The sequence below is a fragment of the Geotrypetes seraphini genome, chromosome 1 (assembly GCF_902459505.1).
Source record: "Geotrypetes seraphini chromosome 1, aGeoSer1.1, whole genome shotgun sequence".
In the NCBI taxonomy this organism is placed as follows: domain Eukaryota; kingdom Metazoa; phylum Chordata; class Amphibia; order Gymnophiona; family Dermophiidae; genus Geotrypetes; species Geotrypetes seraphini.
Window position 1 is genome coordinate 399,571,059 of NC_047084.1, and position 25,724 is coordinate 399,596,782.

Below are 25,724 nucleotides of genomic sequence, written 5' to 3' on the forward strand. Positions count from 1 at the left end.
GAGTGGGCATCCCTCCTACCGATCTTCGATTTGGGGGGGGGGGGTTGCGTTTATTCTGCATATTTGCTGATCACTATCGCTAGTGATGGGCACATGCAAATTTAGCGACTCTTCGCCAACCTCATTTGCATGCGCGTTTTTGTAGAATTACTCACCTTTTTGAAATCGCTACAATAATGGCTGCGATAGCGGCCCATCGTTTAATATGAACTTTTGAGAATCTAGCCCCTAACTACTAACATTTTTCATGTGTATTTTATTGAATTTTATATAAACATGTAGACATTAACAACAACCAAATAAATAAACAGTACAGTTGAACTTGTAAGTTATACATTATCAGATTAATTGGTTTAGATAGGCAGGAGTCCAATGTTTTCCACAAGCATGTTCATACTTTTTATAAAGTAAAACCCAGTGCTACTAAGTATAAATGGAAAGGTATTGTCCTTTTAATGATTAGAACTTAACTTCAAAACCATATTAATAAAAAAAATCAAAGATTTATCTTCATCTGACAAAGTAGATGACAATGAAATAGATTACCAGATAATTTATTCTAATGATAGTATCTTTACAATTTCTTCACATGTCAGTCCAGAAAATTTGTACATTAGTATACTCATACACATAAGTGACAGCGCTTTGTGTGCTTGAGTACCCCCAATATTTTTCCCACAGATCTGGAGATCTGTGGCAGAAAACTCCATGCTCCAGAGCTATATATTTAAAAAAAAGCAAAAAACAAACCCCAAAACCCTCAGGAAGGAAGTGCTGCTCCCGCCTCCCCCTTAAGTCTGTCCAGTAGAATACAGGGGAGGAATGAGTTGCTGTAGATTAGCAGCTGCCAATGGGGAAGGCAAGTGCAATACACTGACGCTCACAAAAGGAACAATCAGATAGAAAGAAAGAAAGTGGTAGAGGAATAAAGGGGGCCTCAAGAAAGGGGTGAAGGGAATGGAAAGGGATCACTGGTTAGGAGAGACAATGCTGCTCTGAAAGGCAGAAAGGAGCTATAAAGAGAAGAGAGGGTGATAGGGACGTAGGGTTACCATATTTGTGAAGTCAAGAAAGAGGACATATGACTCTGCCCTGGTCCCACCCCTGACCCTGTCCTGGTCTCACCCTGGGTCCACTTCACACCAGTCTTGCTCCCACCCACCCTAGCCCAACTCCCCACCTTTCACCAGTCTCGCCCTTGCTCTACCCCACCTTTCATCCATTTCTTAGTCACCCTTCCCATTTTCTTAAGTTAAATTATTTTAATGAAATTTTGTAAATAAGCATACAACAAAGATAAAAATTGTAGTATGAAAAGGAATATAGAAAGATTCTTCTTCAATATAAGACTTGTACTGTAGAAAAATGATCAGTGATTTCATGCTTCTCTTTCCTTCACTCCCACCCCCTCCCATGGGTGCTTCTCTCTCTTTCCCCTATCTTTGGCTCCACTGAAATATAATTTTCTGGCTGGCCAGCTGCCGTTGGCCTGTCCTGGAAGTCGCCTCTCTAGAGCATCTTCCTGTTCCCGGATAGGCAGGACGGGGCAGGCTCACCTTGTTACTGTAGCTGGCCGGCCCAAAGAAACCGGACAAGAGTGAAAGCTATCCAGATACCTGGACAGTCCTCTAAAAAGAGGACATGGCTGGGTAAATCCAGATGTCTGGTAACCTTATGGAACTGTGGGGGAGGAGTAGAAGCAGGCTGTGAGGGTAAGAAGAATTCAGGGAGAATATGGGCTGTGTGGTGGAAGGCTGTTAGCAGAAGGAGACATGATCTGGGAGAGAGGAAGAACAACAGACAGAGGAGATGCAAACTGCATTCAGAAAAGAAGCTGAAAGATATGTAGAGTAGCTGTGTGGCACTGGGAAAAGAGGGGCTGAGGGATAGGGGGTCATGGTGGAAGTTTCCAAGTTTATTATTTTCTTGATATATCGTCCATCAAGACATATCTAGACAGTTTACAGTCAATAAAATACATTTAAAACAAATGTTAAAACCCATCACATATTTCAGTGAGGGGGGGAAGTAACATGACATAAGACTGACAACACAGGGACAGAAGGTACAAAAGGTGGCAAAAAAATACATCGAGATAAAAAATAGAAAAAGATCCGAAGGTGAAAAAAAGGATGAGAAGTAGAGGAGGGGGAGTAAGACTAGAAGAAAGTGAGATGAGACAAACCATGGAGAGACAAAGGAAAGTGAAATGATGAGGACATGAAAGGAAAACTAGAAGAAAATTCTTAAAAGAGGAAACTAGAGGACAGGGAGAAAACTAAGATTAAGCAGAGATAGAGAACTGAATTTAAACTACGGACACAAAGGTTAGAACATTGTTTAAGTTTGTAATGATTTCTGTGCCAGCTAGGCTGGATAAAGAATAGGCAATAGTTATATTTTGCTCTTCTGTTTGCACTTGTTCCATTTTGATTTATATGCTATGTTTTGATCAACATTGTTCATTATACTTGTTACAGAGCAGAAGTGTCTTGTCAGGGAAGTTCCCCATACCCCTCCTTATGTTTCCTATTGTAGGTGGTTATTGAATGCTTTGATACACACTGAAGTGAGGCAGTAAAGCCCACTAAGGATGCTGAGGAAAAAGTGTTTGATTCCTTATGCATAGCTTGCAGGTAGGGAAGGTTTGCCAGAACTCATATCCTATGTTACCAGAAAGATTACTGAGGTAAGAACCTAATTTTCTTTTCCAGGTAGACATTAAGGGGGGTATATTAGATGAGCTATATTGAAACCAGTGGTAACCTTGGCATAGAACAAATTAATTATGGTAATTTACACAAACTGGAAAATTCAGTCTTCTAGAACATTTGGGTAGTTTTAAGTATTTTTGCTGCTATATGAGGAGGTGTGGAATTCCAGAAGAATTGTAATAATAATTTATCAACCTATTTGAAGCATGAATTAGGAAGATTAACTTGTAACATAGAGACATACCCCTCTTCTTCCATCACAGCTTCTAGATCCATGCTTAATATATATTTTATCTTGGGGGCTAGAAACATTTTATATGGTTTCTAGTCTTCCCCACCAGCTTAAATACTTGGTGACCATTGAAGAATAAGTTCAATATTTTTATTAAAGGTTTCATGAATAGAGTGGCCCAAATGTATTCCAAGACACTTAATATGAGAGAGCTTAGTTTTAAACTAAAGAGAGACCAAATCTTGGGGATCAATATCATTATGAAGGGGTAGGCATTCTTTCTTGTTCCAGACTGGTGCAAGCCATCACCAGGTTGAGGGAAGATGGAAGTACACGGAGGACACCGACCTACAGCTGGAGGGATGGACATATACCAGGGACACAGACCTGAGGCTAGAGAGGCAAGAGAAGATAGAGAGGACAGCGATCATCGTGGGGGACTCCATCATCAGGCAAGTCAACAGTCACATAGCAGGAGGAAGACAGGATCGACTGGTGACCTGCCTACCAGGAGCCAAGATAGAAGACATAACGTGAGCAACAGGAATTACAGCAGGGAAGTACTGAAGGATCAGTTCCGGATGCTAGGAAGGAAGGAAGACCAGAACACCGAGGGTAGTGTTCTTGGAGATCCTGCTGGTACCCAGGGCTGATGAGAAGAGGCAGATGGAGCTGCAAGCAGTCAACATGTAGATGAGGCGCTGGTGTGAGGAAGAAGGATTCCACGTGCAACTGGACAATGTGCAAGCTATTCAGGAAGGATGGACTCCACCTCAGCAGAGACGGAACGAGGCTACTTGCAAGCAACATCACGAGAGAAATTGAGAAGTTTTTAAACTAGGAAGAAGGGGAAAGCCGACAGTCGATGATTTGGGAACCGGTATACCCAGAGGATACCGTGCAGGAAGATACCGGGGAAGACTCACCAAATCTCAGGCAAGACAGATCTAAAGGGACACAAGAAGGAAGGAAATACAAGAAAGGAACAGGCCATAAACTCAAGTGTATGTACACGAATGCAAGGAGCCTAAGGAACAAGATGGGTGACTTAGAAGCTATGACACAAAAGGATAACTTTGACATCATCGGCATCAAGGAAACCTGGTGGACCGAAGAAAATGTCTGGGTCACTGTGCTACCGGGATACAAACTATACTGCAGAGACAGAGTGGGTCAGAAAAGTGGGGGCATTGCCCTATATGTCAAAGAGGGAATCGAATCTGCTGGAGAGAACATGCCTGAAATAATGAATAAGTTAGAGACTCTATGAGTCAAAATTCCAGGAGCCAATGGATTGGAAATGAAGATTGGCATCTACTATCGACCCCCCAGGGCAGTCCGAAATAATTGATGGAGAAATAGTGGATGAGATTAAACACAACTACATGGGAGGCAATGCAGTTACCATGGGTGACTTCAACTATCCGGGGATAGACTGGAACCTAGGAACCTCCAGCTGCGGTAGGGAGACCAAGTTCCTGGATGCTGTAGGCGATTGCTTCCTGGAACAACTTGTCAAGGAAAACATGAGAGGAAATGCAATTCTGGACTTAATTCTAAATGGACTATGAGGACAGGTGTAAGATGTAGAAGTGGAGGGGACGCTGGGAACCAGTGATCATAATATGATCTGCTTCAAAATGGATGCAGGCTTCCTCCCTCCCATGAAGTCGACCTGCACCGAAGCTTGCCTGTCCCCTCTGAAGCCGCCGCCGATTCCTCCCTGCCACCCGACACGCTACATCCACCACCACCCCGGTCCACCGCTGCCACTCGACACACTCCATCCAATCATCCCCTGCCGCCACAGCAACTGCAGGCAAGGAAGGGCTAAACACATGCAATGATTGCACATCACTGTCGGAGAGAAGGTTCCAGGCCAGCCAATCTTTGCTTGGCTGGTCCAGAACCTTCTTTCCGACATCAGAATTGATGTCTGGGGGGGAGGCTTGTGGGTCGGCAGCGTGCAATTGCTGCATGCGCCTGGCCCCTCCATGCCCAGAGTTGCAGCGACGGTGGGGGATGATTGGATGGAGCATGTTGGGGGGCGACGGTGGACCGGAGGGGGTGGATGTAGCATATTGGATGGCAGGGAGGAATAAGCAGCGGCTTCAGCATGGTCAAGCAGGGAGAGATCCCAGGTGGCAGCCAGCCTGCATACCCCCAACAGGCTAGGTGTACCCCCTAGGATATGCGTACCACAGGTTGAGAAACGCTGATATAAAGCACCTATCAGATTTCAAGCTCCATCTCTGGCAGTATTCAAATCAATGCTCAAAGCCCACTTCTTTAAAGCTGCTTTCAATTCCTAACTCCAACCCATCTGCTAAGCACCCTTGTCCATCTTATCATTCCCTCCATAATTCCCCACCTGAGCACTGTGTATAGATGCACTTTTTTATTCAGTTTGTCTGTCATAACTAGATTGTAAGCTCTTTCAAGCAGGGACTGTCTCTTCCATGTTTAGTGTACTGCACTGTGTATGCTTGGCAGTGCTATAGAAATAAGTAGTAGGCTTTTGTTTCCCCGAAAATAAGCCCTAGCATGGTTTTCAGGGTAGGTCTTAAATATAAGGTCTTAAATATGAGCCCTACTTCTGGAAATAAGCCCTAGTCGCAGCAGCACTTCCCCCGCCCCTCCCCGTCCCAACTCCTCCACACACACCCCCGGCCTTACACACACACACACACACCCCCGGCCGCTGACCCTTCCATCTCTCTCCCGCCAACCGCGAGACCAAAATAATTTGTAACAAATGGTAACGTCACCAGCAATCTAGACAGGCAGCTTCAGGGCCTTCTCTCGGGGACATTCCATATGCCGCATTGCTGATGACATTATCAGTGATGCGACAGAGGAATGCCTGGGCGGGAGAAAGCCGTGAAGCAGCCTGTCTAGATTGCTGCCAACGTTGCTGTTTGTTACAAGGTATTTCGGTCTCGCAGTTGGTGGGGGAGAGATGGAAGGTTCAAGGGGGTGGGAGAGGGATGGGAGGGAGAGAAGCTGCAAGGGTTCTGCTGCACAAGGGATGGAAGAGAGGGGAGGAAAGATACTGCACATGTGGGGGAGAGAAAGGAAATAGGAAGAATTGGGGTAGAGGAGAGGAAGGGAGAGATGATCATTGTACATGAAAAAAATAAGACCTTCCCCAAAAATAAGACCTAGTGCTTGTCTTATTTTCGGGAAACATGGGAAAGCCATTTGATGTTGCTCACTCTCAGAAACAGGAACTAGAAACACTTAAGGAAGGAAGCTATCAATATGGGCTACTTTTAAGATTATTAGTAACAAGGTCTCGTTGCGTAAAATGGAACATATGTTAAAATAGTGCGAATTTGTGGTAAAATAACATGACTTAATGGCAGCCCATATCAATAACTAGACCTGTAAGTATTTGCTAGCTTTTTCTTATGATTATGAACAATATTTTAATGCTAACTTTTAAGCTTCTTTTCAAATTCTCTTTTGGCCTTCCTTTATTACTGTTTGCCACTGCTTATACCATTTCATGTTTTCATTTAAACTTGCTTTCTATATATAAAAAAAAATAAAAAATTGTATTGGCTTCAGTACCTCTTGTAACTTGCCATTTACAAGGGGGTGCTGATAAGTCTATGACTTTTCCTATTTCACCTACTTTAGACTAATACTTTCGTCATCCTATATAATAAAACGCTAGCCGCGCATGCGCACTCAACGGCGTGCTTCCGTTTTCCCTGATCTGTGAGATGTAGGTCCGTGGCCTTGCAGGAGTGCGCATGCGCGAGTCCCCAGCCTTACTTTCCAGCACCTACCACTCGCTGCCAGCGCTGGACTTCCTGCTCTCCGTGTCGGCTCCTCTCACCAGCCGCACCAGCGTCTGAGAAGGCTTCCGACGCTGGCGGGATCGAGAGGAGCCATGGTGACACCTCGCGGGGCGGGAAGGGAAGCCCAAAACACTCCAGCCGCGAAGGCTTGCCGCGGTCCCGACTCAAAACCAGCTGATTCTAGCAGTGTGTGCAGCACTCTACACACGCTGCTTCGGGGCCTTTTACTGCCCTGATTTGCTCTGCCGCATCTCTGATGATGTCATCAGGGACGTGCCAGAGTAAATCAAGGCAGTAAAAGGCCCCGAAGCAGCATGTGTAGAGTGCTGTACACGCTGCTGGAATCGGCAGATGGTCGGACCGCAGGAAAGGAAGGGTGGGGGCGGCAAGGGACTAAGGGAGCAGTCAAGACCGAGGGATGGGAAAGGGGGGGTAAGGGAAACGCTGCTGCTGTACAGGGAAGTGGTGTGGGGTGGGAGGGAATGCTGGTGCTGCTGTGGCTGCTGTACAGGGAAGTAGTGGCGGGGAGGGAATGCTACTGCACAGAGACATGGAGGGGGAGGGAATGCTGCTGTGGCTGCTGCACTGGGAAGTGTGGGGGGGAGAGAGACAGATGGATAGAAAGAAAGCCAGACAGCGAGAGGAAGGCAGACAGAAAGAAAAGAAGAAAGGCACAGGGGCAGAGAGAGACACAGAAAGACAGACAGACAAAGGGGGCCAGGGAGAGAGAGACACAGAAAGAAAGACAGACAGACATATATTCTAGCACCCGTTAATGTAACGGGCTAAAATACTAGTATAAATATGAAACTGGCTTTCCTAAACATCCAAATTTGGAAGCACAGATTTTTAAAAAAATCATTTACTTGGGCATCCTGTACAGAATCGGGCCTACAATCACCCAAAATAAACCCGATTCTGTAACCGACATCCATGTTACAGACGCCGGTTATAGAACCAGGTTACTGTAGACACGGCCACTATACTTATCGCATCAAGGGATCTCCCTGCCACAATAAGTAAAGCGGTTGCCAGTCCCCCCGAACGATCGTGACAGGAGGGAGCCCAACCCCTCCTGCCCGAAGACCGCCCACCCCCACACAAAGATCGCTGCGATGTACGTGGGGGGAGTGGGCAGTCTTTGGACAGGAGGGGTTGGCCTGCCAAGATCGTTCAGGGAGGGTGGGGAGACTGGCAGCGGTGGCCACTATACTTATCGTGGCAGGGAGATCCCTTGCCACGAATGCTGTCCTACATTGTATGCATCTCCCGCTGGCCTAGGGAGACACCTATGGCCACCTAGGTTCACCTAAGGCTATGCTTAGCCTTAGGCAGTTTTGCGGGCCTCCCTAGGCTTCGGAGGTGCCTTCAATATAGGCAGCCTGCCTGGAGAGCATTTTTTTTTTTAACGTGCATCCTGATTGGCTAGTTAGACAGCTGTAGGACACCTACAGCTACCTACAATTGGGACACAGTTTACAGAATCGGGGCCAAAATGTTCTATTTTCAACCACAAAATGTCGAAGTTAGAAATGTCCAAATCAGCTCCATTTAGACATGTAAGGGGCCACCATTCTAATGGACTGGCCACATCGACATGCCAACAGAGCTATGTAATAGTACTAGTGCTTTGGAAGACAATACCGGCTATTAGACCTATCTGGCTGTACAATTCTGGCTATACAATACTTGTCTGGCTATATAATAGTACTTGTGCTTTGGAAGACAATACAGGTTATTTATCAGACCGGCTATTTAGACCTATCTGGCTGTACAATTCTGGCTATGCGATACTTGTCTGGCTTTGTAATATTTGTGCTATGGAAGACTACACAGACTATTTGACAAAGTTAGTGATACTTATTCAACTGGCCTTTTGGGTGCGGTTTTGCAGCGCAGGGTGACCAGAGTAAGACAAATCTGGTCTGGTACTGACGTAGAGTTATCTCCTGGAGGTATCCAGTCTGAGTCTGGTCTGGTCTGTGGGGTTAGGTCTTACTATGGAAGTTGGCCGCTGTCGCTGAGGTCAAAGGATCTGGGAGTGGTTTTCAGAGATCTGGTCCAGAGCCTAACGCTTCCACGCCGACGCCTCATGCAGACGCTTCGCAGCACGTCGTTGGTGTGAGTGGTTTTAAGATCGGGCTCTCCTGCTGGTTAGGGAGGGGGGTGGAGCAGTGCTCCCCAGCTCCTCTCCACTGTGCTGGGGCCGAGGAAAAAATAAATAAATAAATAAAAGCAGGAAGGAGAGCCATGGATGACATTGCTGAATCGCTGCTGAAGCCAGCAAATTTTTCAATGTGACGTGACATTGGACTGGCGCAGGAGGGAAGACATGTTGGGCTGTGAGAGCACAACAGCAAATGTTTTACACCTGTGCTGTAAAGTATGGCCTTATAGCAAGCTTCAGGTCTAAAATCTGGGCACTGCAATAGAGAAAGAAAAGCTTGGGACTTAAAATTGGGGGTGGGGAGTTTCTGCTCTGCTCAAATGAGGTTTTGTTAATTCTGTGTTCTCAGTGGAAAGTGGTGCTCTGAGTTTAGAAAATCCTGTTATCTTTGTCAGTCACCGGGAGAAGGGGGAAGTCAGTGGTGCATCCAGATTGTGAGCATCTTTCCTTTGGTCCGGTCCCGCTAAACGGCTCGCAATATTTATTTATTTTTAAAGTTCCTATACCGTCTAATTCCTAGGCGATTTTAAAATGTGCACATACATAATAGCTACCGTAATAAGAACAAAACATCTACATCTAAAATAATAGGAACCTAACATCTAACAAAACATCTTAAATTTAAATACATAGTAACTCCTTAAACTGGACAAATTGGACCCTAAAAAAAAGCAATGACGAACAATTGTGTTTTAAGGAGCTTCCTAAAAGTTCCTCTATCAGTGCATTTTCTCAACTGCCCTACCAATGTGAATAAACATGTGGATAAAGCCGGTTGATATAGTGTATCTAGATTTTCAGAAAGCTTTTGATAAAGTTCCTCACAAGTTTCAAGTTTAATTCAATATTTGATTAATCGCCTATCGTAACTACTAAGCGATTTACATTTACAGATAATACATAATAAAAATTAACAATAATATAATAAAATCAAAAAATCAATTTAAAACAAACTAGACAAATTTGGACAGGAAACATTGGGAAAGAGGGGGAAGAAATACAATTTATAATAGGAAAGGAGGGATCAATAAGGGTAAATACACAGAATGGATGGGAAAACAAAATATATATATAGCTGACTGAAGTGAAAGGGAGTTGTAAAGAGTAATTGGCAATTCAATTAAGGATTAAAAGCGTCTATAAAAAGAAAACTCTTAAGTTGGCTTTTGAATTTGTCGAGGTTTTTCTCCTCCCTTAAATAAAGTGGGAGAGAATTCCATGTTTGCGGTGCTGTGACTGAGAAAATATACTGTCTTCTGGTATTTATGATTTTGAGAGAGGGGATAACTAATAAAAGTTGCTGATTGGATCGTAAAGTTTTTTGAGAAGTGTATGGAATTAGAACTTTATAAATGAATGATGGAGTTTTGGATGATAAAGATTTAAAGGTGAGTAAAGATAGCTTGTATAAAATTCGATGTCCCACTGGGAGCCAATGTGCTTTTTGTAATAAAGGGGTTACATGGTCAAATTTTTTGGCCCCAGTAATTCATTTAATAGATGTATTTTGTATGATCTGTAATTTTCTGATTTCTTTTTGGGCCATTCCTTTGAATAAAGCATTACAATAATCGATTTTTGCAATAATTAATGAATGAATTAGTATATTTAAAGATTTGGCACAGAGAAATTTTGAAATAGAACGGATTTGACGTAGTCTGTAAAAAGAGGCTTTGACTACATAACTAATGTGGTCATGATAAGTTAAGTTTTCGTCAAGGATGACACCTAAGATCCGAATTTTGTTAATTTGTTTGAGCGTTACTCCTTGGATTTTAATAGGAACAGATATTTTATGATTTTCTTTCCAAGGGAAAAGTAACGTGTTGGTTTTATTAATGTTTAAGGACAGTCTATTGTTGTCCAACCATAAATGAATCTGTTTGAGTTTGTCATTAATATTAACGATTTCGGATTGATTATTGGGGTCGATGGGATGTAAAAGTTGGACATCGTCAGCATATGCGAATACTGTAAAACCGATAGATTGACAAAGAGTCAAAAGAAAAATATTGAAGAGAAGAGGGGATAAAATAGAACCCTGGGGAATACCGTAAGGATTAGAAAAACTTGCAGAAAACAGTATCGTTGAAAGAAACTATAGAAGTTCGATTGTCCAAGTACGATCTAAACCATTGAAGAACTTGCTCGGAAATACCTATAGACTCTAATCTATTTAATAATAGGTTATGATCGATTGTATCAAATGCTGCCGAGAGGTCTAATGAAATCAAAAGTACAGAAGAGTGGTGGTCCAAATGATAGAGTATTGAGGATGTCATACCTATCAGGGAATGTTCGGTGGAATGATTTTGCCTGAAACCGGTTTGATTAGGGTGTAAAATGTTTGTTTGCTCTATATAATTTGATATTTGAGTAAAAACAATTTTCTCTATTATTTTTGTGAGGAATGGGATATTAGCAATTGGTCTATAATTTGTTTTATCTTCGATGCTTATGTTGTGATCCTTTCCACTGAGAACACAGAACCTCACACTCATTAACTTGGATTACTGCAACAGCCTCTACCTAACATGTCCTAACAATATGATAAAACAACTACAGACAGTTCAGAACACTGCCATCAGACTCATCTACTGTCTCAGCAAATTTGACCACATCACTCCCGCCTATATAGACTCTCACTGGCTTCCGATAAAAGCAAGAACTCAATTCAAGTTCTATTGTCTGCTGTTTAAGATAACCCATGGAACTGCCCCCTGTTACCTAAACCAGTGTTTTTCAACCGCTGTTCCGCGGCACACTAGTGTGCCGCGAGATGTTGCCTGATGTGCCGCAGGGCCGCCCTCAGGGCAGTACTACCAGTCCTGCATTCAGGGGCCCGGAGCTGACAGGGGGCCCGAGGCAGGGGCGCCAGTAGCTCGCCAAGGCAAAGTGAGTCGATCACCCAGGACTCACTTTGTCTTGGCAATCTAATCTATCGAGCCGATAAGTCTTCTTCTCCCCGACGTCAATTCTGCAGTCGGAGAGGAAGTTCGGGCCAGCCAATCGCTGCCTGGCTGGGCGGAACTTCCTCTCCGATTGCAGAATTGACATCAGGGAGAGCATGCGTCGGCGTCGGCTTTGGGGCCTGTTATCCATTGGTTGGTCCTGTTCCCCGATGGCAGCAGCAGTGGCAGTGGCTTGGGGAACGGCAGGGAGAAAGAAAGAAAGGGGGCAGGCAGGGAAACAGAAGGAAAGAAGAGAAACAGAAAAAAAGAAAGAAAGGTCAGGAGAGAGGAAGAAAAAGTTGGGGGAGGGAATGAGGTGTGGAGGAGAGAAAGCATACAGGCTGATAGAAGGGAAGAAAGATTGGATGCACAGTAAGAAGAAGAAAGTGCAACCAGAAATCACCAGACAAGGTAGGAAAAATGATTTGATTTTAAATTTAGCAAAGTGGAGGCAGTATTACCACAGTTTTCAAAGGAATTTGCCCAAATAACTTAATAGTTAACTGGGTAAATTCCCAGAGATGAAAACTTCCCTTCACTTACTATGCACAGTTCTGAATTTATATCTGCTGTCTATATTTTACAATATGGTCACCTTTTACTAAACCGCAATAGTGGTTTTTAGCGCAGGGAGCCTATGAGCGTCAAGAGCAGCGCTGGGCATTCAGCGCAGCTCCCTGCGCTAAAAACTGCTATTGTGGTTTAATAAAAAGGATGGAGGGTATATTTGTCTATTTTTGTATGCTATAAAAACCAAATACAGAGAGAGACTGAGAGCTGTTGACGAAGAGCTACGTGTGTGTCTTTCTTCGATTCCAGCCAGAATATCAGCTTTGTGTTCAGCCAAACAGGCCCAGGTTTCCCACTGAATAAAGTATTTTATAATTTTTCACTATTCTGTTTACTTATATTTCATAATAAAGTAATTATAAAATACTTTCTTTGTGTTTATTTGATTCCTATTCAAGAGAATTACTTTTATATATAGTCAATATAGGCACAGAGTTAAATTTTTTAACATTTTCTAATGGTGGTGTGCCTCGTGATTTTTTTCATGAAACAAGTGTGCCTTTGCCCAAAAAAGGTTGAAAAACACTGACCTAAACAACCGCCTAAACCGCTACCTCTCATCCAGATCAATGGAGAACTCAAAACCTATTCACCTTCCCACCTAATAATGGAACCCGTCTTAAGAAACTATACGACAGCCTTCTAGCGACACAGGCAGCAAAAATTGACCCACACAATCACCAAACTAATAATCAATACAACAGACATCAAAAGTATTTCGAAAAGAAATCAAAACATTTCTATTCAGAAAACACGTCATTACCAACTAATATCCTCCCTTTATGCACAAGCTCTCCCTCTATAGAATAACACATTAATCAATTCTTAGAACCTTTCCTATCATACATACTCTGATTCCTATATAAACATTTTCACACTATCCAATAAACTTCTTATGTCATTATTAGGCAACTTCCAATCTGTAAACCGTATATACTGATATTCTCCACTATATTCTCTTATCACTTGATTCCCTGATATGTAATTTTCATAATTGAATCCTCTACCACACCATGTAATGTACATGAATCACTGTTATGTAATTTATCTAGATAATCTTTATTACGCAATTCTTTTGGTAATGTCCAAATCTCCTATAATTTGTATTTCGCCTTGAACAAATATATAATGTATAATGTATTCAAAATTAATTTTCCTATGAACTGTTTTCCTACTTTCTTCTACTCTATGTTTATAACCTAACTAATTTATTTTTCTCAAGTACTTTAGCAAGAATGTGAGCCTTTGGGACAGTCAGGGAACTCTAAGTACTCTCTCTTCATCTTAATTAATCTTACTTATTGCATTTCTTCTGTTTCTACTGTAAACCGCTTAGGAACTTCACGGTACAGCGGTATATAAGAAATAAAATTATATTATTATTATAAGTCATTTTCTGTCAGAACTTTGAAGTTCTGTATGATGCCCCTGTCACATGGCTGAAGTTGACTAGTACAATTTGGTGGGAAAAACTCCGCTGTATTGCTTTAAGCTGTTCAGCTACAGCTGAGTCATGTGCGCTGCAGTTATCAACGATCATCAGAATATGACGCTTTTCCTTCACAAATTTTCTGTCAAGATCTGTCAACCATTCACTGAACAGACTGGCTGTCATCCATGCTTTACGATTGCTTTTGTACACAACTGGCAGCAACTTTGTAACTTTGAAACAACGTGTATTGGCAGACTTTCCAACAGCTAGTAGCGGTAGCTTTTCAGAACCATCCATATTGGCAGCAAACAATAATGTAAGGCACTCCTTACTTCTCTTGCAACTGTGGCAGCTCTCTCCTTTGAACATCATTGTGCGATCCAGCAACAACCTAAAAAAATAACCCAGTCTCGTCAGCATTGAAAACGTTGCATTCGTCATATTGGTCCAGCAGCTATGGCAGTTTGGTCTGTAGCCAGTCTGCAAAAAATTCTTGTGGTACAGACTCTGATTCAAGATCCACAAAGAAGTTAATCAAAGAGAGCAATGTGTAAGGTGAAATTTAGTCAAAACAATAGCCAAAATTCTTAATTGGGTGAAGGAAAAGATCTCAGAGTTGCCACTCCTAGGATCATAATAATATCATCCAAAGTGGAAAGGTGGCGTGGGTTTCTTTCATAGATCATAAAAACCTTCACCACTATTATGTAATGGAATTGACTAAAAAATACTACATGTGAAATGTAAAAACTCTCTACATGTTAGAAACTCTCTACAAATGATTGAATCAAGGTGACTAGTGCATAGTAAATATTATCTAGAGCTGCAACTAACTCTCTACATGTTGAAACTCTCTACAAATGAAAGTGACTAGTGCATAGAAATATATCTAGAGCTGCAACTGACTGAAATAGAGTGTCGAGTAGCTATAAGTAACCTAAATAAAGTGGCTCATGCTGTGTATTAAACATGTGCAAAAAATTAGCTTAAAATACACCTATTAGCAAACTCTACAGTTAAAGAATAGCTCATGCTGAAACGGGCTAAATGTTTCAAAAAATTTTTAAATCGTTGATTGACTGCCAGAACTGAATTGGGCAGAACTAAAGTTAGCTATACAACCAACAAAAAAACTGTAAATTATGAACGCTAAAAAAGCTGACCGAAAACTGTAGAGAAAAATATACAATCAGAAAGCTGATATAATAGTCAGCCTGATATCTAGCCAAGAACAGGCACTTAGCTTTTTTGAGGGTAGAAAAGACGGCAACATATTACTATGCGTTGTAACACTGTGTATCATCAATATCCGACGGGACCCCGTTTCGCCGACAAATGTGCCGGCTTCTCAGGGTTTTGGTGGATACACTATAGAAAGGATGAGATACAAAGAATACATTATAATCTCTACCATAAGATGTTAATTTATCTAAACAATAAGCACTGCAACTTACTTCAATGTAGGCAATTCAGAACGTTCTTACACGGTCTTACTGAATGAAAAATGGCGCTTTATACTTTTAAGACGCCAGCGCATGCGTGATAGAAGAACCTAATAAGATCATCTGATTGGACAGAAAGTTCTTCAAGTCGTTTATTCGAATGAATGATAATGTCGAGCAACAAAATTAAATTAAAAAAACACTGACCAATCAACAGTTGTGTTTAGACCAAAGGGATGTATGCTGTTAAGATTGTGTATCCATCTTAATTCCCTTTGCTTGAGTCTTTTTATCCTGTCGCCTCCTCTTTGTATTGGGGGCTCATGGTCGATAGCTAGACACCGGAGATCATCAAACTTGTGATTTAAAACAGTACAATGTTCAACGATAACTTCAGAGCATTTATTTCGCTTGAGATTGGACTTGTGTTCGGAAATCCTTGTTTTTAAATCTCTTGTGGTCATGCCTACATACAATAAATCACACGGACAGATGATCACATATACAATGAAAGTGGATCTACAATTAGTAAAATGTTTTAGTACATATGATTTTCTATCCTGGGGATTAGTAAAGATTTTTGTTTGTAACGTAATGTCACAGGTGTTACATGAGAGGCACTTGAAATGACCTTTGATGTTATGAGTTGTTGTATTAATTTTCTTAGTAGACGAACACAGAATTTCTTTAAGATTGAGATTTCTAGAAAAAGCAATCCTGAGATTTTTGTTTTCAAAAATTGGATGTAACTTCATAATATCCCAGTTATTCTTAATGATCTGCGCTACCTTATTGCTGTTGGAAAAAAATCTTAAAACACAAGTCTCAGCATCATCTTCCAAGATATTCTTCTTCCCTGTCTGTAATAAAAGGTCTCTGTTGATGTATTTGGCACGTCGTCTAGCCTGCTTTAATACTTGAGGTGGATATCCGCGTGAGGAAAATTTTTCTTGTAGAGTCTTTGATTGTTTGTTGTATTCATCAAGCTGTGTGCAATTTTTTTGAATTCTGAGCATTTGGGAGAAAGGTAAGCTTTCTTTTAACTTCCTGGGATGGCAGCTGTCAAACTTTAAAAAAGTGTTTTTATCTGTTGGTTTGATGTAGACCTTTGTCACAAATGAGTTGTTAATTTGACGTATATCAACATCTAAAAAATGTATATGATCTGAGGATGATTCAATAGAAAAAGATATATTACTATCGCAATTGTTTAACCATGTGTGGAATGATGTTAACTCTTTAAAATTGCCCCTTCCACAATAGAAAAACATCATCGATATATCTGTGCCATGAATAGATCTTATCTTCAAATGGAGAATTTTTTAATCCATGTATGTTCGAAATCGATCATATACAAATTAGCAATAGATGGCGCAAATGCTGCCCCCATAGCTACTCCAGAAAGCTGCAAATACATCTCTTTATCAAATACAAAAAAATTCTCTTTTAGGGCAAGTCTCGTTAGTTGTACCAAAAATTCTGGAGGGATCAAAAAAGGCCTGGGAGAAGAAAAAAGAGCTTCTTTAACAATCTGAACTGCTGAATCTTGGGGTATAACAGTGTATAGTGTATAAAATGATTAAACTGGATCCAACTAAGCGTTTACAAAGTAAAATCAAGAAACTGATTAAAGAAGGATCAGAATCAGGTTTTTTGACATCAAAGGATGCTAGGTTTTTGTTTACAGCTAATCCTACTATACCAGTTCTATATTTTTTGCCTAAAGTACACAAAAGTTTGGAACATCCTCCTGGACGCCCTATTATATCTTCCGTAATTCTCTGCTCGAGTCCACTCAGCAAATTTGTTGATTTTTTTCTCAAAGATTTGGCAAGCGCAAGTGATACATTTATTAAAGACACTGCCCATTTTTTGAATATCATTTCATCTATTCCATCTGATGAATTTCCATTTTTTGATGGTAACTTTGGACGTTAATTCCCTATACACTGTTATACCCAAGATTCAGCAGTTCAGATTGTTAAAGAAGCTCTTTTTTCTTCTCCCAGGCCTTTTTTGATCCCTCCAGAATTTTTGGTACAACTAACGAGACTTGCCCTAAAAGAGAATTTTTTTGTATTTGATAAAGAGATGTATTTGCAGCTTTCTGGAGTAGCTATGGGGGCAGCATTTGCGCCATCTATTGCTAATTTGTATATGATCGATTATCGAACATACATGGATTAAAAATTCTCCATTTGAAGATAGATCTATTCATGGCACAGATATATCGATGATGTTTTTTCTATTGTGAAGGGCAATTTTAAAGAGTTAACTCATTCCACACATGGTTAAACAATTGCGATAGTAATAATATCTTTTTCTATTGAATCATCCTCAGATTCATATACATTTTTTAGATGTTGATATACGTCAAATTAACAACTCATTTGTGACAAAGGTCTACATCAACCAACAGATAAAAACACTTTTTTTAAAGTTTGACAGCTGCCATCCCAGGAAGTTAAAAGAAAGCTTACCTTTCTCCCAAATGCTCAGAATTCGAAAAAATTGCACACAGCTTGTGAATACAACAAACAATCAAAGACTCTACAAGAAAAATTTTCCTCACGCGGATATCAACCTCAAGTATTAAAGCAGGCTAGACGACGTGCCAAATACATCAACAGAGACCTTTATTACAGACAGGGAAGAAGAATATCTTGGAAGATGATGCTGAGACTTGTGTTTTAAGATTTTTTCCAACAGCAATAAGGTAGCTGGGATATTATGAAGTTACATCCAATTTTTGAAAACAAAAATCTCAGGATTGCTTTTTCTAGAAATCTCAATCTTAAAGAAATTCTGTGTTCGTCTACTAAGAAAATTAATACAACAACTCATAACATCAAAGGTCATTTCAAGTGCCTCTCATGTATACACCTGTGACATTACGTTACAAACAAAAATCTTTACTAATCCCCAGGATAGAAAATCATATGTACTAAACATTTTACTAATTGTAGATCCACTTTCATTGTATATGTGATCATCTGTCCGTGTGATTTATTGTATGTAGGCATGACCACAAGAGATTTAAAAACAAGGATTTCCGAACACAAGTCCAATCTCAAGCGAAATAAATGCTCTGAAGTTATCGTTGAACATTGTACTGTTTTAAATCACAAGGTTTGATGATCTCCGGTGTCTAGCTGTCGACCATGAGCCCCCAATACAAAGAGGAGGCGACAGGATAAAAAGACTCAAGCAAAGGGAATTAAGATGGATACACAATCTTAACAGCATACATCCCTTTGGTCTAAACACAACTGTTGATTGGTCAGTGTTTTTTTAATTTAATTTTGTTGCTCGGACATTATCATTCATTCGAAATAAACGACTTGAAGAACTTTCTGTCCAATCAGATGATCTTATTAGGTTCTTCTATCACGCATGCCGCTGGCGTCTTAAAAGTATAAAGCGCCATTTTTCATTCAGTAAGACCGTGTAAGAACGTTCTGAATTGCCTACATTGAAGTAAGTTGCAGTGCTTTATTGTTTAGATAAATTAACATCTTATGGTAGAGATTATAATGTATTCTTTGTATCTCATCCTTATCTATAGTGTATCCAACCAAAACCCTGATGAGCCGCACAATTTGCGGCGAAACGGGGTCCGTCGGATATTGATGATACACAGTGTTACAACGGCATAGTAATAATGTTGCCGTATTTTCACCCTCAAAAAGCTAAGTGCCTGTTCTTGGCTTAGATTATCAGGCTGACTATTATATCAGCTTTCTGATTGTATATTTTTCTCTACAGTTTTCGGTCAGCTTTTTTTAGCGTTCATAATTTACAGTTTTTTTGTTGGTTGTATAGCTAACTTTAGTTCTGCCCAATTCAGTTACTGGCAGTCAATCAACGATTTAAAAAATTTTTGAAACTTTAGCCCGTTTCAGCATGAGCTATTCTTTAAACTGTAGAGTTTGCTAATAGGTGTATTTTAAGCTAATTTTTTGCACATGTTTTAATACACAGCATGAGCCACTTTATTTAGGTTACTTATAGCACTCGACACTCTATTTCAGTCAGTTGCAGCTCTAGATAATATTTCTATGCACTAGTCACTTTCATTTGTAGAGAGTTTCAACATGTAGAGAGTTAGTTGCAGCTCTAGATAATATTTCTATGCACTAGTCACCTTGATTCAATCATTTGTAGAGAGTTTCAACATGTAGAGAGTTTTTACATTTCACATGTTAGTATTTTTTAGTCAATCCATTACATAATATTGGTGAAGGTTTTTATGATCTATGAAAGAAACCCACGCCACCTTTCCACTTTGGATGATATTATTATGATCCTAGGAGTGGCAACTCTGAGATCTTTTCCTTCACCCAATTAAGAATTTTGGCTATTGTTTTGACTAAATTTCACCTTACACATTGCTCTCTTTGATTAACTTCTTTGTGGATCTTATATGAGTTTTAGTTAATCGTTTCTCTTTTTGATTTTTTGATTAACAGACTCTGATTCACCACTCAGGACACGAAAGATAACAGCTCTGCCCTTCTTGAACCAATCCAGCCATCCATCATTACATTTAAAGTTATCGTGACCAAGTTGAACAGCAAGACTGACTGCTTTCGCTTTCAGAATTGGACCGGAGACTGGCGTACCAAGTGAGCGTGCTTGCTTCAACCAAAGAAAAAGCGCATCTTCAACATCATTATAAGTGGATTTGCGCATTTTCTTACTGCCATCTGCAAACTGCAAAGAAGTCTTGTACTTCTCACGGTTACTCCAAATGTCACTAACCATAGATTTGTTTATACCATAGTCACTTACAATATCCGACTGCGTTTTCTTTTTAGTTTCGATTAAAAGAACAATTTCGTGTTTTATAATAATAATAATAATAATAATAATAACTTTATTTTTCTATACCGCCACAATCTTGCGACTTCTACGCGGTTTTACATTCAAGACAGCTGGACATTCAGCGAATTACAATATGCATATAGTCCGAGGAGATACAGAGTACATCAAACTTTAAGAGTGTGAAGTATACAGAATATAGTGTACAGTGCACTAAGACATTTTCGAGAGGACCCTGTAGGAAAAAGGTCGCGAATTAACAAAAAATACATTGAAAATAGTTTTAAGAGATTTCAGGGAGACATATTAGAAGACATGTCCCGAATTGCAAAAATACGGTTTGATTAGGATTACAGAATGACGCTTCAAGGCAGACCTCTCAGCCATTTGACTGTATCACCAGCACGCCACGCACCTTGTAGGCAGAGCCTGTCTGTTATAACCGAACAAACTATAGCTAAAATACGGCTGGGGACCAAATTGGTTGTCCGTTATATCCAAAAGTCCATTATATGCAAGTCTGCTATATGCGATGATTTTCTGTATGTTTATATAGGCGCATGGCCGGGACCCAGCGGACCTCGTCCGCTATAGGTGAGGTTCCGTTATACAGCGAGTCTGTTATAACACGATTATACTGTATATTGTGGCAGGGAAAAGGGGCCAAGCCCTAAGACATACAATATGTCAGTCAATGACAGTCCCTACCACTGGTTGCAATACCAGCATTGCAAACCTTAGCCATACAAAGGCATGTTCCAGTAAACTCAGAGAGAGCAGGAACAAGGATTTATTTGGTTTTGAACAGGCAGGGCAAAGTGCAACAGGCAAGGAAAGGTTTTACACCAACTTCTAAAACTGCAGAAGGCAGAGAGGGAGGGGTGCAATCACAGAGGGTAACACCGGAGCTGATTGAACAATTGATTGAGCACCCAATCAGAGAGCTGAGCTGCTCAGCTCACCAGGTTAAACACAGAGCTGATTAACACACAGGGAGGAGAGACTGGAGAGAGCATTAGAGAGAGCTCAAGCCAGATCCAGTACAGGACACATTTGCTGTTGGCAACATAGGAGCAATCCTCAAGGCAAGAGGAAACTCCTAGCTGCCTGAAACCTTATAGAAACACAGAAAAATGACGGCAGATAAAGGCCAAATAAGAACATAAGAAACGCCCTCACCGGATCAGACCGAGGTCCATCTAGTCCGGTGCTCCGCACACGCGGCGGCCCAATTAGGTACTCCTTTTTGGAGACCCGACTTTACCGTATCCCTCAATATGATATGCAAGAAGGTGTGCATCCAACTTGCGCTTGAATCCCAGTACCGTAGTCTCCGCCACAACCTCCTCCCATCTAGTCTGCCCATCCACAGTAACCATTATCTCTTTCTCACTTTGGTATTTTTATTGACGCCATTATTTGCGGTATGGCAGTCACAGCTAAGAAAAACAAGTGCTCACTGAGACTTTAAAATGGATGTTATTTAAAATAGCTGTATTACTGTGTGAAGTTCAGTCCTGATTTTTGAAATGATTCTCTGAAGAAGCAAAAGGGCGAAATGGGCCTGTCAGAATCAAGAATCAATAAAAGATTCAAATAAGTGGCCTATAAATCAAATTTTGATACATAATCAATAATTTATAAAAAAAATTTAAGATTGCTGAATTTGCACATTAGAATTTTGCACATTATTATTAAATTTTGCACAACTGAATCATTTAGGAGGAGGAGAACCAATGATTACATTACGTTTTCATTCAGCTGAACAGCTGTTTCAGTTGATCTGTATGCATTAGAAAAAAACAGTCTGAAGTCCTTCCTCCCTCATTACAATGGATGTTTGATGTAATAGTATGAACTGTCAGGCAACAGATTAAGAAGAAATATTCTTCCTGCAAGAATTAACTGAACAACAATTGGGTTTGAATTCCAAGAACCAAGAAGAGAATTAACCGAAAAACAGAGAGAAGACGATAAAGAAAGTTATACGCCTCGTATTCATTTGATTTTATCCAGCAATTATTCATTATTATGTTTTAGTTTTTATGTATTTATAGATGAAATTTGTAATTTGAGTTTTGGGTTTTATTCACGCTCATAAGGTTTTTAGAAGTTTGGGAAAAGTATGTTTATTTGGTTTAGATGGCTTTCCTGCTTTTACCTATCTGGATTTAAGTTTTGTAAATTATGGCCTTCCAGCATCCATACAATATCCGTGATAGTGTTTTTTAGCATAGGAAGCCACGCTGAATGCCCCGCGCTGCTCCTGATGCTCATAGATTTCCTATGAGCGTTAAGAGCAGTGCAAGGCATTCAGCGCAGCTCCCTGCGCTAAAAAACGCTATCGCGGTTTAATAAAAGGGGGCCTATGTGTTTGGTGTTTGAGATGTTTTTGGCCATTTTTGAGATGTTTTAAGTGCTCTTCAATATTTTTGAGAATATTTTTTCATCCCTGAGATTTCTTTCGAGGTTGGAAAACACTAGACACCACTAGAACACATCTCTTTGAGATCCAAGCGTTCCATCACAATGTGTTTTAATGCTTGTTTTAGGTATTTTTATGGTATTTTTTCAGTGTTTTAGATAATTATGGATACCTAAACATCTAAGAATAATTTTCTGGAATTTTTTGAGCTATTTAAAACAGACTTCCAGCATTTGATTTTCTACATAAAGTTCTCAGCAATCAGCTTTTTAATGATTTTTAAGATGTTTGAATCTTCCTTTTATGTTTTTTAACATGTTTTTTTAAAGAGTTATAGCCCCCTATTTTAAAGTTCTTTTAGGGTTTACCTTTTTTAAATCTCAAAGTACTTCATTAATATACATGACTTTGGTCCTTGTGTATGTATATAAGTTTAGCATGACTGTCAGTGACTATATATCGTGGACAATGTATTTGGCTCCCAAACTTTTGACTTTTATTTGAGACAGATTCACAATTGATTTTCTTTTCCATCATGTTTATTTCTTTGGGACTTTTAAAGTTTTTAAGCAGCTAGAGTTTTGTTTGATAACTCTAGATGTGCAAACCCTGACTTAAGTTTTTTCCTTGTTAGATTATCTATAACAACCTAAGAATAGACTTACTGGGTCCAACCAATGGTCCATCAAGCCCAGTAGCCCGTTCTCACGGTGGCTATCCGCTCTTACTACAACCTCTGGCAATACATTCCAGAGCTTAACTATTCTCTGAGTTAAAAAAATTTCCTCCTATTGGTTTAAAAAATATTTCCCTGTAATTTCATTGAGTGTCCCTTAGTCTTTGTAATTTTTGACGGAGTGAAAAATCGGTTCACTTGTACTCGTTCTACTCCACTCAGGATTTTGTAGACTTCAATCATATCTCCCCTCAGCCATCTCTTTTCCAAGCTGAAGAGCCCTAACCTTTTTAATTTTTCAAGTTTCAAGTTTTATGAATCGCTTTGATGAATCACTTATTTAGTTTTACTAAGCGAGGTACAAAAATTAATAAAATATAAATATATATTTTTACACTCAATTTTAAATAATGGGGTAAATAATTGGACATACAGACCAACCAAATCAAAAGGGAAGAGGGGATAGAACTACAATTAAGTATTTTTAAGGTTCAGAGGAGAGACATATAAGGAAAGAATAATAGAACGGGGAATCTAAAATGAGAAAGAAGAGGAAAAAGAAAATAAAAAAAAGGGTGCAATTAGAAAAGGAATTTTGTATAAGAACCGAACGTGTTTTAAAGGTTAAAAGCATCTTGGGGGGGGGGGGGCGTCGCGTGCCTGCTTTCAAGATGGCCGCTTAGCGACTTTTCTCCGTTGCAGCCTCGCTCGCCGAACATATTTACAGCCCTCCCGCACACGCTCTCAACTCCCCAACCAGCTCTCGCAGCCGCCGGAATGTCCGCGAAAGCCAACAACAAGCAAGACGCCGCTTCTTCTGCGGGCTCTGCCGCGTCGCACTCGGCTTCAAAAAGATCCAAGCATGAGCCGCCATCACCCGCCAAGGCCTCCCACGCTGGCGACACGGAGACAAATTCCTCTATATCACAGGATCTACAGGTACTGCGTGACCTAATGCAAGAAAATCTTGCTGCTACAGCTGATATCAAAAATGAAATGGGCACTATTCTAATACAACTAAAACAGCATAATGCCCGGATTGATCTTGCTGAGGAGCGCCTGTCAGCACATGACTCTCAATTCTTGGCGGTTCAGCGAGATCTCAAAAAATTAAGTACCCTGCAAAATGATCTGGAAGATATTTCCAACCGGATGCGCCGCTCTAACATACGCCTAATTGGTTTACCTGAATCTTTGGAAGGGAAAGACATGATAACATTCCTGCATGCTTTTATTCCTGAAAAACTGCATCTTCAATTCACTCCCCCACTTGAGATAGAACGGGCCCACAGGGTCCCCTCGGGCCCTCCTTCACCCTCTAAGCCTCCAAGGCCCATAGTTATGAAACTTCTGCGCTATCCACAAACTATTCAAATACTACAAGCAGCGAAATCTGCCTCCGGTCTCTCTATTGATGGCAAACGTATTTTCTTTGCTCCTGATGTATCTAAACTCACAGCGCAGAAACGGAAGGCCTTCCTGTCTATGCGCCCTCAGCTCAAAAGTATTGGGGCACAATACGGGTTATTTTATCCGGCCCGCATGAGAGTTACTTATCATAATGTAACCAAAAATTTTGACAGCCCAGAAGATCTCCAAAAATACCTGGATGAGCATGTGGGAGTAATGACCTGAGTTATTGTCACTATCTCTCATTTTTCCACTATTCCAGAGGGCTGTAACTGACTTTCTACCTTCTTGTTAATAGCGAGATGAGCGGTGGAGAATTTTGCTGAGCTCCTCTTGCCAACATGCGATCCCATCTTCGGTTCTTTACTTCTCTTACTAATCCAGACTGTTGCAAGTATGAATCCGTTATTTTTTCTTTTCGTTTACTTCTCATTTTGAATCAATGGAGTGATTGTTCACTTTTTGTACCTTTTTTGATGCACCTCATAACTTTTGCATTCATCTGGTTTTCATCACGTCTTGATCCCTCTCATGGTTAAAATACATCTTGTCTCACTTAACGTTAAAGGAATTAACAACCCAATCAAGAGGAAAAAGATTCTGCACTACTTCAAGCACCTAGAAGCCGACATCTGCTTGCTACAAGAAACCCACCTGTCTTCGGAAGAAGCACAGAAGCTAAATGGTGGCTGGGTCCAACACTGTTTTGCTGCCCCTGCACACAATAAGAAAAACGGGGTCATCACTTTAGTGAAGAAGTCACTCAACTTTCAGCTCACCTCTCACATTTTTGACCCTCGAGGTCGCTGGTCCCTCATTGAAGGTTCAATTGCAGGCCAACCTTTGACTCTTTTCAATATCTACGCACCCAATAAGGATGATCCATCTTTCTTCCAGTCCTTGCAGACAGTTTGCAAATCCTCATTAATGTCGAATACCATCTTTGCAGGGGACTTAAATTTCCCAATTGATCCTTTTATAGATCGATCTTCCACCTGCCGACCAGCCAAACTTGGAGTTCGCTCCACAGTTGTTAAAATGATGGATCTCTATGGATGGTCTGATCTTTGGAGGATCC

General features: G+C 40.6%; 1 protein-coding gene across 1 annotated transcript in view; it reads right to left on the minus strand.

Annotated features, from left to right (window-relative positions):
- The window catches only part of PCGF3 (polycomb group ring finger 3), a 1,052,715-nt gene that overhangs the window by 21,995 nt on the left and 1,004,996 nt on the right, over positions 1–25,724 (minus strand).